Here is a 16,580-nt window from a genome sequence, read left to right as displayed (position 1 = left end):
TTTATCTCTGATTAAGCCTATTATGTTTGAGATCACTTTACAGAAGAGACTTTTTTGCCAGCTGTAAGCTTATTTGAATTGTAATATAAGTTAATAATGTGTGAAATAACTACTGGTGCCTGCTTCTAAATGTTAATTTTACCAAATGACTTCCTGAGTTAGTGCATACACAGCTCATCCATTGCAATGTAGTTAGTATGTTGTTTGGACGTAAGATTGCATATGCAGGAAGGCAGGTATATGGCAGGGGGATAAAATGGCTGTTGTTTTTGCTGACAAGGAGCAAAGGAATACAGCCACAGCACAGAGAGTGGAGACACGGAGTCTAAATACTGATAGCATCAGCTGAGAAGCCCTTGCGATGTTGTGAAAGTATTTGCTTCCTGTGAGGTGCAAAGGGGAACAGGTACTCCTCAGAAAACCACGGAAAGAAATATGTAGAACAAAAAGTCATGAAGCAAAAAAAAATCCCAGAGCTGACTTTGTTTCGATGAGCAAAATAGCCATTTGGGTGGAATTCTAGATTTTGTTTAGACTGAGGCTAGAGCTGCAAGAGAAGTGGAAACCTCCCTCCCTCCAAAAAACAAAACCCAAAGAATGAAAGAACAAAGAAATGTTGGAAAGAGAGAACCCAGCTCTGCCAAGAAAACAAAACTTTTTTCCCCTGGGGAAAATGAGGATTCCCCTCCACTGTTTTCTGCGATCTGATTGTTAGAGTAGGCGGCACCTAATGGAGAGTGAAGTAGAGTTTTTCCTGTGCATAAGCCACACTATTGATCACTGACAAATGAAACTTTGCAATTTCTGTGCTTTAGCAACTTGTTTCTCTGAATGCTGTCAGTTCTATTTGGAAATATCTCTCTGTTTACCAAGTGTTGCTTTTATCAGAAACCATAATCATGCATAATCTTGCTTCATTTATTGTTTATCTTAGAGCCACTGAGAAAATTAGGTGGAGGGAAGGAAGTCTGCTTTTTTTAAAGAAACAAGCATGATAGTCTGAGACTTAGTATATGAGATTATTTATAAGCAGAGACACTTAAATTATGTGTACTTTGCATTTAAATATAGGCAACTCCATCTGAAATAAAATGAAATTAATATTTTTCTCTGTCAGATTTGTGTATCTCTCTAATTAGAAAATACATAGGATACCACACTTACTGTGTCAGACTGTGCTGCCAAAACAATGTCACTTGCCGAGTGTGAAAAGAAAAGTATGCCCCACATAATTTTTATGTCATTCTGTTCTACCATCCGAACATCTGGCATGTGACACCACGTGGGATGTCAAGCGCTATTGTTCACATTTTGTCACGCTAACTCGTATAGATCAGATCTCAGCAAGCCAAGTTGTCTAGTGGTTCTGATTTCAAGGTATCTCTTCAGAGAGTGTCAAGTGCTAGCTGACAGGACAGGAGTTTGGCAGCTCCACCCATGAATGTCTGGAAACATCCATATGTGCTACTGAATATGTTATGATCGTACTGTTCAAAATGAGTTTTCAGTGGTATGTAATTGCTGAAAATCTTATTTCTGTAGAACTTTCTGGTGTGGAGGCTACAGGATTTGCCCCATAGTGCTGGTGATACCAAAACTTTTCTTCTCAGTGTTTGTCCAGAATAATCAATCAGAAAATTTAGGAGGCAATGTCCAGCGGTAGTCATTTTTTCACATCTGCAACAAAAGTGAATGGTATTCGTATAAACAGTTGGCAAGGCTCAGTGTCTAGGCGGTAGCAGCTGAAGGGAACACAGTGCATCTGCTCCCCGTGCTCCGCGCAGTCCTGCAGTCTGTCCAGGTGCAGTCTGGGGCTGCCTGTGATCTGCATAAATCAAAAAATGTCGTGCCTTAGCGAATTTAGGGATAGTTCTCTTTCCCCATGTGCTAGTGCAAGTCTGAAACAGTGGAGCATGCTCTGGCTAGCAGGTCTGAGACTTGGGCAGCTCCCTCCTGGAGACAAGGTATTACTGGAGAAGACTTTGAATTTTGAGACTTTTGCTTCCTTTCCACCAGCCTGAGAGAGCCCAGGTTTGCCTCGGTGTGAAGGCTTCCATATTCCTATGAGTAGAGAGGTAATTCAATTTGTTTTATTTTATTCTATATTGAGCAGAATTCTTTTTTAAAATGATAAATTAACTTTTTTTTGTTTTGAATGTGTTGCTAAAAACAATTCTGGGCTTTTACACCTGATAGAGAGATGAAATATAATGCAATTTATATGCCAGTCAATTCAGAAAAGTTTTCCTGTGTTTATAAATTGTTTAAAATTAGTGACAGACTGGAAGAATTTTGTGCATCATATTTATTTTCAGTAAGGAGCTGAGTTTTGAAGAATAATTAAAGAAAGGATATAAAATATTTTCTTGTAAATACCCTAAATTTTCAGTGAATAGCACACAGTTATGGGGTAGTCTCCTAGGTACTTTGAAATAAATGAATTATAAATGTATTGCGTCATTATCACCAATGGTCATTTTTCCACAAAATACATGATTAATAGCTCTCTGTTCAAGGTCTTCTTGTGCAAGGCTATTGAACTTCTCCATGGCTGAGTTCAACACAAAAATCAACAATGTGTCAGGAGATTGCTACTGCTTTACAAAGGGCAGAGGGCCTTCTTCTCTCTCCCCCTTTCCTTTCCCTTTCTTCCTCAAAACATAAATTGAGATCGCTCATTTAACGGAAGAAAAAAATACCTGTTAAGAGCGATGAAGCCAGAAAATGACAGACAGTGAAAGCCCAATTCAATACAATTTTGACGCTGCTCAGCCATTGTGTTAGACTCAACTTACTCTTAAGTAAAGATTAGCAGGGATAACTTATGTACAAGGTTATAAATATGCTTACTGTTCTGTGACTCTTAGAAAGAAATAATGCTTCCTAAACACAGCCTTTGAGCATTTTGAGAGTCAGGTTTGAATGACTGATAAATAGGAGTCCAACGACTGCAGGCAATAAATCAAATAAACTTCAGTATACTAAAATATTGAAGACAGAGAGAAAATACATTAGTACATTTGTTTTAAGTATATTATGATCTATCTTAATAAAGATGTTGAAAATAAATTAGAATTATGAACAATACTCCATAAATATTTGTTACAGAGCTTTCAATCTTGCAACAGGGATTAAGTTTTATCTTCTGCTAAGAAAAGTAATGATGACAAAATGATCCTAACATCCCCTCCAAAAATACCTTTTCAAAGTTTAACAGCTTTGTTTAATTATATTCTTTGATATTTTTATACCTTCTTACATGAATCTGCAACAAATGTATTCACCAAATATACAAAAGCAACCAGACGGGAGACATGTGAAATATGGAATGTCCTCTTTTCCCCCTAGAACTAAAAGCTTTGAGCTTCATGAAGAAATAAGGTAGGGTTAAAAACAGCATTTTTTCCTGGTTATTTTAAAATTTTTACTTGTTGAATTGAAGATAAAAAAGGCAAACCAAAGGTGTACAAGGGATCCAGCTTACACAGAGATGATTTTAAAATGAAAACATAAAGCTCTAGAAAATCCCCTAATACATGAAATGAGAATTTTTTTTGGTTATGTAATTAATCAATTTTAAACTTTTTTATTGTTTTAAATAGGTAACTTAAATCTAAAAGAAGATGCACTATAATTTTGGGGAAAAAAAAACAAAGCATTTGTAAGGATAAGACCAGTTTGGGGTGGGTTTTGTTTTTGTTTTTTTGAAATATCTAATGGCTGTTTTCTATATTGTTTCAAATTGGCACAAGTTCCGTGATGCTTTTTGCTTGGATGAAATCCATTAGAAATTCACCTTGGTCCCACTCAGAATGTCCCTGCTATCAGTGAAGCTTGTTTAGGCAAGATTAACAATGGTTTTATGGCATTAAATCTGGTAGGAAGCACTCTCTTTTTTTGTTTGGATTGATGGTGGGCTGATAGGGCTGTGTGGATCTCGGTCACCCCATTTACCTTTTACAAAAATTGACATAATTTTAGCTTTCTTCCAGGACTCTAGAATTTCTCTGGTGTTCTAAGATTAATTGAAAATCAATATTAATGGTTCAAAAACTTCCTAAGCCAGCTCTTCGGATGAACCTACTGATATAGCAATTGTGTAATAATTTTCCAAGCTTTTGACAGCAAAGAAAGTATTTAACATCAGCGAGTGTGATTTAAAAGGTCAAAAAATGCTACGTAAACCCTGCCTGGTGTGGTAGGGGGTGGTTAAAGACAGTGGTGGAGGGATTTAAGGCGTCTTCCAGGAATGCCTCTGACGTGACTCCTCTGTCGAGTGAGTTCATGTCCGTTGTCAAATGGTAACACAGGAAGAGAAGCTCAAGCTGAAGAAACACTACATAGGACAAAGCAGAAGGAAATGCTGGCCATCAAAACAATACTTGATAGTTCAAATAGGCCGGCACAAAACCAGAATAAAGAATGGTATCTGATGGAGAGACACTTCTGGTGTGGAAGGGTCACTTTCAGAGGACTTTCTTCTTGCTCCTAAAGATAGAACAGATATATATTTTTTTTGAATATATATATTTTTTATTATTATTGGCAGTTCTATCATTTCTGTGTGGCAAAGGACAATGTCATTGTTAGGATTTCTCTTCTGCCTGACACACTTAAAAAATGTTTTTATTGTCCTTAACCTTGCAGAATATTGACTTTTTTCCTTCCCTTTATCACATTTTTTTTCTACTCTTCTAATGTATATTAATTGCAATCCATTTCCCTTTGTCTCCATGTTGCAGACTATTTTAATAGCTGTTTTAACTTGAATGAACCAGTGTGGCGACTCAGGAAAGTATCCTTCTTTCTCATTGTTAATGTTGTTTGGTCTCTAGTCATAAGCAGACCCCAGCTCTCATCTTTTTACCAACTAAGCTCTTTCTCCTAGCTGAATTTGCTCCTAATTGTTTTCAAGATTGCAAAATGGGATGTTTTAAGGCACCAGGTATATTTGCTTCCATTTCATCCTGTTTGCAAATAGCAAGCATAATTAGCAAATGCTGTCATTTATGCAGAAGTAACCACTAATTTTTAGTTCTGTGGTAAACTTTATGTTATCTTTCAAGGTAAGGTATAATACAAAATTCCTGCGAGCTAAATGCAATGCTTATTGAGTGCAGGAAGTGTCCTTTATGTAGAATTTTTCTTTTTTAGTTTCAAGGCAGCGCAAAGCCACCAGCATATGCTATTCAAATTGAAGTCAAAGTTTTCTTTCCTACACAGTATAGATAGATGCATTAGAAATCCTTGGTCAGCTCTTTTCTTGGTGTATTTATGGTCTGGAACGGATACCCCCCTGTTTACCTTGCACACCCTACTCAGCCAGTGAGTCCCTTCCCAAATTGTGCAAGGTGAGCAGAGCAGGACCAGGGACGGTCTCCAGGGTCGACTGAGAGCCTGGTGACCGCCACACAGTCCCACGGTGGCGAGACTGCTGATCATTCCCAAAGGGTTACTGCTTCCCATTGCACAAATAAAATAAAAGCAAGGCTCCAGGGGAGCCAAGCAGTGTTTTGCTGAGATCAAATGTGGCGTAAAATTTTCCTGCCTGTGGTAAGTTTAAAAAGTCTATGATCTGAATTTAGTGTGCATTTCACTTTCACTTCAGACTAGGCCTAAATGCAAATGCTGTATCTATTAATGTAACTTCTAAGATGGCAAAAGGTACGGCCCTCCAGATCTCAAAGTAGAAAAAAAGCTATTAGATATGTTATTGTTGTAAATTTTAATCTATTCTGATGTTCATGAAATTCTCTGTCTGTAATGCCTTTTGTATTAATCATAATAAATATTTTATCCTTTCTAGAGAGGGCATACTGACGTAATGTCTAAGTGAAAGAGGGAACTTGTCTTAGTTACTTTATTATACTTGCTGAACTTAAAATGAATATCAAAAAGCTCCAACAGAGATGCTGTGCAGACAGAAAAGTCAAAAATATGGATAGGGATACAAAATAATAACCACATGCAGTTATTTGCTTGCATGCAGTTCTTATTTGTGGTGCAGCAGTACTAATGTAGTAGGTACAGCAATCCTTGCTGTAAAAGTAGTGGTGGGGGGGGGGGTAGAAGAAGTTGGAGCAGAAAAAACATGATAAAGTTTTCAAAAACAGACATATGTTGACTACATTTATTTTTTTTCCATACTGCTTGACAAATAATGGTCAACCTTAATGGGACTAAGCCAGTAGTTCAATGCCTATGTCTGGCCTCTGAGAAAAAAAAAAAAAAAAAAAAAAAAAAAGAAAAGAAAAGAGAGAGAGCATTTGTGCTATAGAGGTTAGGCTGAGGGGCAGGGACAGTATCTTTCTCATCACTGCTGTTGAGGTGGCTGGTATGTGCTTGGAGTATGGCTCATTCCCAGCTTTCAGTTCCAACAGTGTCTTGTCTTTCACCAATCTTTATCCTGTCATACGCAGGGTTTGTCAATGCGCTCACATTGCAACGAGGAGAACTACCTTGGTTAAAACGGTGCTATGATAATTTATCTTTTCAATGCATGAACCCAAGATGCTTTGCAAGAACTGAATGAGATAGGTTTCTTGTGAGATGACGCATGACATTTTTCTGTTACTGTCCAAAATTCAAAGCTCAAGTTTCTCCCCTATAATTCAGAGGAGGTTCAAAAGCTTAACAAAGACGTTGGTGTAGCCTTCAATATTGACATTTAAGCCTCTTGCATGCATCACCCTTCTGCAAAATTACTGAGTGCTTCTTCTTTAGGGCAGCACCCAGAGTACGTGTCCTGGCTCCCCTTTCAGCAGCTCCTGTGAGACACACAGACTGGGGCTGGGACTCCGGCCTGAATAATTGATGGCTGTTTATCTAGGTACTAGCAATGCAGTGTAGTTTGTTTTTTAACTGCAGCCTGCAAAGAGCTTTTCTTGGCTTGTTTCTTGGCTCCAAGAGTACAGTGTGGTCAGAACAAGACAGGCAAAGAAGTGCATATTTTGGAGTGCAAAATAGCATCACAAAGTGGTGCTCCTCTTACTAGCTGCTGAAAGCTGCTTCTGTCCGCAAAGTGTGGCCGTTCTTGCTTCTCAGCATTATCTGTAACTTAAAGGTGATGGAGAAAACGAACAAGAGAGCAGAGTGTTTGGGGAGCGATTGCTGGACAGCACAACTGACAAACCCTACGAGGGCTCTGGAGTAGGAGGGGGTGGATTTAACGTGTGGTTCTGATTGCGGGAGCGTTTTGTACATCTGGTTCAGCTCAGCAGCCGGCTCCATTTGTGCAAGGCAGCCTTAGATGTTATTGTTTGGTCCCTCTGTCTTATTTTGGCTTCATATTACTCAATGTCTGGCTATCTTGGACAATATTCACTGTTGTTCAGAACATTTTGGAGAGTAGTGAAAGAATGACAAGAATAATGTCAATATCACGGCTCTATCACTGCTTAGGAAACCTATGAGAGTAAGCCAAGACACACAATGGATGGCTTGCAGAGGAAGGGGTGCCAATCGAGGAGAAAATAAATAAAGAAAAAAAAATAGAAAAAAAAAGTCTTCCTTTTCCTGCCCCACACTGACTGCCTACACAGCCAGCAGATGAACTGAACCCCTTGAATGATGGTCCAGAGTCTGAAAAGTTAGAAGAAAGAAACCAACCTTGTTACTAGAGCTAGAAGGAGGCTATGGAGGTGTTAAATTTGCAGACAACTTAAGAGATGTACAACAGAGAGATCCCGCTAGCAGAAGCTGGGAGTGACACCTTGACGAGAACGCCTCTGGCCAGCGGTGGTGGTGGGGTGGGAATTTCGCAGATCCTGTGAATTTTGACACCATGCGTTAGAGCTGAGAGCGCTACTGGGCGCACTGTTCAGCAAAGCGATGCTTCTGTCCCACGTTTTCTTTTCAGCTGTATCCAGCCTGTTTTACAGCCATGAAGACTTGGGGCACAGTGCAGCCCAAAAGCTGGTGTGGCATGCTTTTTACGTCATGCTCACTTATGGTAAAGAAGTTACAGTCTCTTTCAGGTTTGGAAATGGGCATTTTTCATGTGATGCTTACTCACGAAGTATTGCAAAAGGTAGGGCAATATAGTTAACATGATGCCTCACAGTATGTGGCGGAATTAACTGTGGTAATACATGTTATATGTGGGTATAACTTATCAGTTATGTATGTATTCTGTGACAACTTGATTTTTTGTTTGTTTTTATATGAAACAAAGAAAAAAGGCAGAACATATGGTACCTACGGAAGTATTATTATTTTTTTTCATTATAACATTTTCAGTGGATCCAAAATTCTCTAAGTACCCCAAATTCATACAGTGTCTTGAATGCAACATATCATCTTTTTATCTTAGGTTTATCTAGAAGAAGTATCTGCATTAAGCAAATCTGAGCTGATTCAGGAATACTGAGTATTTCACGAAGGTTAATGCTGCCTTATAACAAAACTTATTCTTTACTGATTCATTACTTATGGTGACAGTGCTCAAATAGAGCAGATGATATTAAGATTTTTACAAATATTTTCCTAAATAACTAAAGTAGCTGTGGCATTTGTGGTATTCCCCTTCTCTAGATTAGGAAATAAAGCGGTTACTTAAATTACCTTCAAAGCAAAACTGTAAAGATTTCCATTCAGGATTTACATTGAAGAAGTGAAAACATAAACTGCCGTTTGGCATGGGATGACTGTATTGCAATACCTCACAGATCCAATGCATTTTCATTGTTTGGAAAGTAAATGTAAGTATAAATAGAAAACAACTTCTCCTCTGCATCCTTCTCTCTTTGGGATATGGGTCACCCAGCTCACATCTCCTGGGACTCTCCGACCTGTCTTGTCAACATCCAGCATCTTATTTTTGCTCCAGCTCTTAAAAAATAAACTCTCTCCTCATTCTTCTGCGATGACTCCTGCTCACCTTTTTGGTCCTCCCATTGAGGAAAAGGCAAAAAGAAATACAGAAAGAAGAAAAGACAAGACATCTCCCAGAGGTATCTGCTACAACCATGACCAGGATTTGGTGTGAAGGTGGCAGCAAATGAAATGTGAGAAGGTGTCTGCCTTTCTCCACCAGCTTTGCAAGCACATGGCAAAGGATGAAACCATCCAGGTTAGTGTAGCTCTTGCCCATCTTTTCAGGTATTTACAGCACTTATCAGGAACCAATAAAGTAGGCAGAGGCCAATTCTAGGCAATGCCTACTTGTCCGTGTCTGGATCTGCTCTACTTTAATGCCACAGACTGTACCTCAGGGAAGTGGTTTGTTCATGATATACCCACTGACTGCATTTTTGTTCTTTTGGGCTTATTTCTGCTAGCCTTGTGGAGCTATGAGGAGTTAAAAAAGAAAGAAAGAAAACTTACCTCTAGTACTTAACAGCTGAATAAAAGTACTGCAAAAGTGCTGGAATAGGTCTGTTGAGTAAACAGGTCCACTGTGGTAACTGCTCTGAGTACAGCTGCTCTTTCATGACAATTGCTTTGAATTATTTCCATGTGGAACATAGCAGCTCTGACGGGAGCTCTTTTTTAGAGGGAGGCAATTTCCTTCATATATGACTTGTCAACTGCTAACTGTGGGTGTGTAAATATAGCTGAAGTTTGGAAATAGTGCAGATCTGGCAGCGGTTTGGGCAGTTATTATTTATGGCTAAATGGATGAGACTTACCAAGCTCAGTTTGATGGTAAATGTTGCAGGGCAGGTACATTACCCAAGCTTGTGTTTGTGGAGCACCTTGGCAGTTTTATATTGATTTTAATAATGCAGTTGTTCTTGAAATAGCTCTAAGTAGAGAATAATGTATGTAATTTATATAATAAGCATTATAACGTTCAGAAGTGCCTCATTTTAATTTTACTCAATTCTCATTGACCCCTTCTCCTCCCTTTGATTTTATGGCTGTGTCCTCCCTCTCTCATCACTCTTACATCACTTTTGGCATTGCTCCTCCATCTTTCAGCTTAACTCCCACAAGACATTGGATCCTCCCTCCATACCTCTGGAATGGCTGACCTCATTTGTTTGGAGAGCCTCTGCTCCAAGCTCTGCACTTTTAACATACCAAGTCATCTCTGCATGCTTGTTTTGTCTTCTGTCATCTAGTGCCATGCTTCTCATTTGCTTTCGCTCTGATAACTAATCTTTCCTGATGCATTCCCAGATCAGGCTTACCATAACACGCTCTCTTCTCTGTGCCAGCTTGCATTTTGCGTCTACATGAAGGGCACAAAGTCTACTACAGGCTAGTTTACAAGTTCCCATAACGCCAGTTTCAAACAAGCTTTAACTTCATGGAGCAGTAATTGAGAAAGATTTTAAAAGCTTTTAAAGGGGTAAAGATTTGTCTTTCTTTGCAAGCCTACCGAAGATGCAGCTGCTATAATTACATTTCTTAGCCTTCCGAGACCTTCCTCTTTGATTTCTGTCCTGGCAGCCCTTTTCCTGGGAAATCACATTAAAATTTTTCTTCTTTACTTTCAAGATCTTATCTCCCTTTTGATCTAGATGTGTATGAGATCTTCTCATCCACATCATCCAGAAAGAGTACTACAGAGCTCATGCACCTTTTTCATCATAATTTTTCATGTTCGGAGGGCCAGATCCTCTGCTTCCTAAAATTCAAATAAGTCCACTTTTTTTCCCTCATTCTATCTAAATTTATGATAATTATCTACAAAAGAACTCCCTCCTTTTTACATGAGACCTTGAAATCCTTTTATTAGTCAAATGATCTCTCCATCACAGCGTTGCAAATGATGCAAACTCAAGGAATAAATTCCTGCTTCAAGAGAAGCTTGTTTTAATCATGTCTATTACTATCTCTGTAGGGCAGAGGATTGCCTTTATGCTTTGTCTTTTCTGTGGGCTGCAGTGAGCTTATTATTGAAACTTAAAGCTAGTAATTTGGCTTGAGTTGTCTGAAAGCTGGAATTCTGTATATACTCACATTTCTTGCAGATGTCTGTCACATAGCAAATGTTGCTGGCTGACTGCCCTGAAAAGACTGGGTAAAAAAGAGATTCTTGAAAAAGTGAAATACAAATGAATTAGAACCACTTCATATCTAATAGCTAGTGAGTGCACTTCCTGCTTTAAGGGAATGAGAACAATGAAATGTGAAATTTGTTCAGTGGTAGAAGGCTTTGTGTTATTTCTGAATACTTGAAAATACTTGAAAATTCCCTATTTGGTGGTTGACTTTTTTAAAAGCAGTCAAATCACTAAGTGATGGTGATAAAAGTGATCATATTTGTCTAAGTTTGACTCAAAACATACATTGTGATGGACAAAAGATGAGAAACTATTCAGAAAATATTTTCTGTTGGGTTTCAGTGTCTCTAGAGAGCATCATTTTAGGACTTTATCATCTTGCCTTAAAGCCACAGAATATGTGATTCAGTTTCACCATACTATTAGTTCATGTTTCTGCTGGGAAAGGGAATCAATTTCTAGATCTCTGTGTATAAACAGCTTCCTCTTCCATATATTTTCAAGGGAAATCATGAAATGTCCAAAGTATAAAGGTGTACAGAGATATAGATGAATTCCAGTGTTGAAAGCTGAAAGTTAGGTATTTAAACGTTAGAACTTCAATAAGAATTAAATGATCAATATTTTGCCAGCAAATGTGGCAATATATTCTCTCACAGTGACCTCACGTCCGAGTTTCACACAGCGGACTTCAGTTACTGGACATATAATCAGAAAAGAACAAAAGATTTGGCAAATCAAATGTAAAGTTTCCATTCCTGCTAAAGAATAGATAGGTATAATGTATCATTTCATTTTAAACCAAATTACTTCTCAAGGCATTCATACTTCTCTCGGAAGGCGCCAGTGTATAAACCTCTGATAACAAGAACTGAGATGCTTAGGTTCCTACAAGTCAGTTGTGAATTTTGATGAAAAATCTTTACGTTTAAATAGAAAGCGGAGATACTCAACTGAACAGCTCTGTGATATAATTAATCTTTCCCCTCCTCCTTCCATCCTTATTATTGACTCAAGTGCACATGTAAAATAAGGACTTGATCAAAAGGCCTTTGAAATAGGTTGTAATGTGTTAGCTGGCTTGGTTGGGTTTTGGATTGCGCCGATATGTGTTATGTCTTTGTAATAAATAATTAGTGTGTTTCTTGAGTGTCAGTAGCGCTTGATATACAAGAAGAAACTAAGACAACTGGGTTTCCTCAGTCCTAGGAAAATAAGTCTAATTGCTCTGTGCAGCTGCCTAACTAGAGTATAGGGAAGAGGAAACCAGACTCTTCTTGGAGAGGCAAAGTGATACGAGAGATAACAGACACAAACTGCAACACGAAAAGTTCCAGTTGGGTATTAGGGGGCAAAAAATCACAGTAAGGTGGTGAAGTGTTGGAGCAGGTTGCCCGAGAGGCTGTGAACGCTCTGGCCTTGGAGGTGTTTAAAACCTGACCGGACACAGGTCCTGAGCAACCTGCTGCGAGCTGGCCGTGATCCGAGTGAGGGATCACGCCAGACAACCGCCGGCGGCGCCTTCCAGCCTCCCCGATGCTGCGAGTCTGTAAATTCTGCTCATTTTCTGTAGTTTGCTGGTTTCATCTACTTCTTAAATAAAGTTGAAATGTTTTGTGTGTTTTGAGAAACTACTGGGTTTGCTCTCATTTGGTTACACAAATGAGAAATGGAAAGGTTGTTAAAGAAAGGATTCAGTGAACTGAAAAATCATGTACTTTTCTCTGGAACTATGCAATTTATAGATTAGGTTATAATACCAGGTAGAAATATGTGTTGAGAGCTCACTGCTTTTATGGGCTGAGATATCTGTACTCATGAATAATATATATTTGTGGTGTTTTCTTCTTTTTTTAATAAACAAAGCAAATAGAAGCATTCTACAGTTATTTGGAATATTAAAACATGCTTGCATTCAGACTGAAAATAAGCTGAAGTCTAATAAATACTACTATTGCCACAGATAGATCTGTTTTGCCATATAAATATAATAATCTCTTCTTGGTTGTTCTATTAATCTGTATCTTAGTGGAACCACATTTTTTGCACAGAACTTTAATGCAATATTTTAACCGCAGAAGATTTTGTTTGGCAATTTATTGAAGGTTTTTTTTTTTCTTTTTTTTTTTTTTTTTTTTTTTACTTTTTAGCAGAAGACAATCAAATTTTATGATGGTGGTAATAAAAGTGGCTTTTCAACAAATTTTCTGATAAGATATTTCAGTTTAATTTTTCAAATTAAGAGCTTTCTTAGATTTTTCCCTTTGAAATGGCTTTTTAAATTTTAAGCTACTTAATTCACAAACTTCTGAAACAATATCAACATGAAATATCAAATCTACTCAACTGCAATTTTCTTTGCAGTTCAGTAAAATGTTTTAAGATTTTGATCAATATATTTGTGCTAATTTAGGATAGTAAAATAATTTTATGTGTCAGGATTTCTTATAGCATGTTAAAATAATTTCTTGTCCAGCTTGTAATATGTTGCATAACATAATAAAACAAAAGATGGATTATAAATATGGAATGTGTTTAGATGGAATATGCACATTAAGGTTTTTATACAGACTTTAGTACATACATTCTGTAGTAAAAATTTGGAAAGAGGACTACCATGCCTCATCAAGAGAAAAGAAAGAACAGCTGAAATTTCCTTATTTCAGTAGATTCAAGTGGACTTCAATTATAAGAGACACTCTTGTAGTACTGTTGTTAAATACAGAATAACCTGAGAAACTAATGATCTTCAAAAACACTGAAACTGCACAGGAAGCCGACATTTGTCCTAAGGATACTTGCATGTGAATAAGTGCTTGTGCCTTTCCTTGAAAAACAGAGCAGAAACAAGCACAGAACCAGAGTAGTTTAACATGCAAACTGTACATGGTTATTTCTGCCTACCACATCCTCCTGCAATTTTTGTTGGAACATCTTTTTTTGTAACTAGTAATTTTCTTGGTTGGGACAGGACAGGTCTTACACAGTCCTGCCTTCCTGGGGAGACAGAAAAAAATCCTATGAAAAACGATGTTTTTTCGCAAGTCACGTGCTGTAAAGGCCAAGCAGCATCCTTCAGGATTACCTGCTTAGCCTGAAGTTCTAGCGATCAGAATCCTTTACAGATCATTCTAACCTTGTAGTAGGCAATAAAATAATTGTGACCAAACTGGTTAAGTTTCAGTCTCACTTTCCTTTTTGAACATTGGCTTTCTTGGCAATGCAGCAAAGCTTTTGAGGAATAAAGCTTTAGTTTAACAAAACAAAATGTTTTTTATAGTTTAACGGGAAGCAGCCAAAGATCATAATTTTTGAGAGACTGGAACAACATGTCTTCTTCTGTAAATCTTTTCTGAGGAGTTTTCGTGACAAGAAGGTGATGTTTTACACATGCAGTTTAGTATTAGGCAAGAACTCTTTTAAATTGTATTTCATTTTCCATAGCTTTTCTTACAGCCGCTTGTAGATCAAAAAATACTTGATCTTAGTTATTGTGTTCAGAAATGTCTAATATGCTTGGCACCTGTGTTCTTTAATGCCTGAGTAACCACTGCATAGAACTATAATAGCCTCAAGATCTTAAAAGTTATGACAAATGGTTCTTCACTGTGACATGAGTAATTTCTGCCAGGAGTAGACTTAGGAACCCTTTGAAAAGGGTCCTTCTTTCCCCTATGTTGTTTAATGGCAGACTTCAGAGAGGAGGTACGCACGCCTGCTTTTGCTCGCATAGAAACGTATATAGTGTTTATGAAAACACATACATGCACGTAAGCTTGCCTGCCTTAGAGGCAAGGATTATCCAAAAGTCAGCCGTGAGAATCTTTACATGTGAACTGCACCTCCAAAGCAATATTTAGAGAAATAAAAGCTAATTTGATATGCAGGACAGAGAGCATAGGAGCACCTCAGCCAACAGGAGTGGACTTGCTATGAAATTACTGCTGCCTGGAGTGTCACGTAAGCACAGGGAGCAACGCAGAGCTAACCCTTACAGTCGTGTGTGAACAGCAACTTCCTTACAAAGTCAAGATAAAAAACATCCCTCCACAGCTTCCCTGACAGACAGGCTACCTCCCTGTCCCTTTCCTTACTGTTCTTTTACAACTAATATCTGGTTTCTAGGCCTTTTTTTTTTTTTTTTTTTTTTTTTTCCCAGCTACAGAGGTGTCATCTCCCCACCCACTGCCTTCGCTTTTTCCTAATTGCTAATTATATGGATCTGATAATCATCTGCGTTTTGCCTGGTCATTGCTTTTCTGTATAGTTAAATCGTTTCCACCTCTTGTCCACTGACTGCATTGCAGGTTGATGGTGTCTTTTAAGCGCACACCTCCTCAGCCCACTCATTCTTTAGGAACACCCAGCCAGGACTGTGCTTCTGTAACGTATTTATACGATTTCTCTGGCGTGGCGTGGCTTTCCTTGCAGGACACAACACAGTGGCCGTCAGTAAGGTGATACCAATTGCTTCTTCATTCTGGGGTTACACTTTCCCTGGGGTGACCCACTGCGGTAGGGTTAGTAACACTAGGTGCACATTGACTCCTTAAAGGTAAATGCCTTAAAGCAAATTACTGTGCCACACAGCAAATTAGTGGTTGATGGAAGATGGAGAGTTATAGATTATAACTGTGTTAAGAAGATATGAGATGATGTTTAAAGTATAACTTTAAGAGTTTTTAATTAAGTAAAACAGTAGATTAACCACCACTATCTTGACTAAACACATATTGTAGAATTGCAAAATGTGAATACTCATTATTGCTGAGTTGCCTCTGCTGTCAGTGATTGACTTGGAGACGGGGTGATTGAATTGGAGCTGACTGAAAACTGCTGGATTCTCAGACTGAATCTTAAATCTTTTCCAGTTGTTCTCCTTTAATGCAGGCAAGGAAGGAGACTCATCTGTTCAGTGCTGCATGGTTCACTGGATGGAAAGAAGGTGACATATTTTATCTGGTCACTGAGATACCACTGTGTCACTTCACTCTGTGTGTAGCAATTAAAGCAAAGTGAAGCATTTACTTGACAAATTCAGGCTCTTGTTCTTCCTACGGAATTATCATCTCTGGTTTATTTTTTGTTCAAATTGCCTGATAGTAGATTTCTCTCATCACCTCAGTTGCTGGCAAACTGTAATTAGGCATCCGTGTACACAGCTCTAGCTAAGGAAGGTGCAGGGAGTCAGTTCCTTCATTGGCTTGTTTAATTACCTTTGTGTGCTTAATCCAAAGGGTTTGGGGAGCCCTGCTTCCTTTGCCTTTTCTAGCTGTGTAAATCCCATATCAATTATACCTATTCTGGAAGCAAATTGTGCAGTGTACAAGCTTCAAATTTACTTTGCATGATTATTTGTAGGAAGCAAATATAGAAGGAGCTTCTGTTCACCCACAATAAATTCATTTTTAAATTAAAGTGAATATTCATAACTTTCTTCTCACTATTTACCTTTTACCACTAGCAATTAATTTGGTACTCAACTATTCTGCCAGTCTATTTCAGATCAGAATTTTCTGTCCCTGGGTTTCCGATGAATTTGCTATATAGTATTGTGTCTTTAATGCCTTTATAACTTGTTTATTGGAAGCAGATCTTTAATTATTTTCTAAGAGTACTGGAGACTTG

The 16,580-nt window shown here is 38.1% G+C and overlaps 1 protein-coding gene across 9 annotated transcripts in view; it reads left to right on the top strand.

The window, feature by feature from the left end:
* ENOX1 (ecto-NOX disulfide-thiol exchanger 1) overlaps positions 1–16,580 on the top strand; it is a 361,163-nt gene that overhangs the window by 183,108 nt on the left and 161,475 nt on the right. The window contains exon 1 of one of the 9 annotated variants that reach the window (XM_062566983.1): positions 1,895–2,075. The exons of the other annotated variants lie outside the window; for them this stretch is intronic. The gene's annotated coding sequence lies outside the window, so the exon portion shown is untranslated. Of the gene's footprint in view, positions 1–1,894; positions 2,076–16,580 lie in introns of those variants that run through there. 9 annotated transcript variants of the gene reach the window in all.

The sequence above is a fragment of the Rhea pennata genome, chromosome 1, assembly GCF_028389875.1.
Source record: "Rhea pennata isolate bPtePen1 chromosome 1, bPtePen1.pri, whole genome shotgun sequence".
NCBI lineage: Eukaryota > Metazoa > Chordata > Aves > Rheiformes > Rheidae > Rhea > Rhea pennata.
Note: the sequence above shows the minus strand (reverse complement) of the source record. Positions and strands in the feature narration are given on the sequence as shown.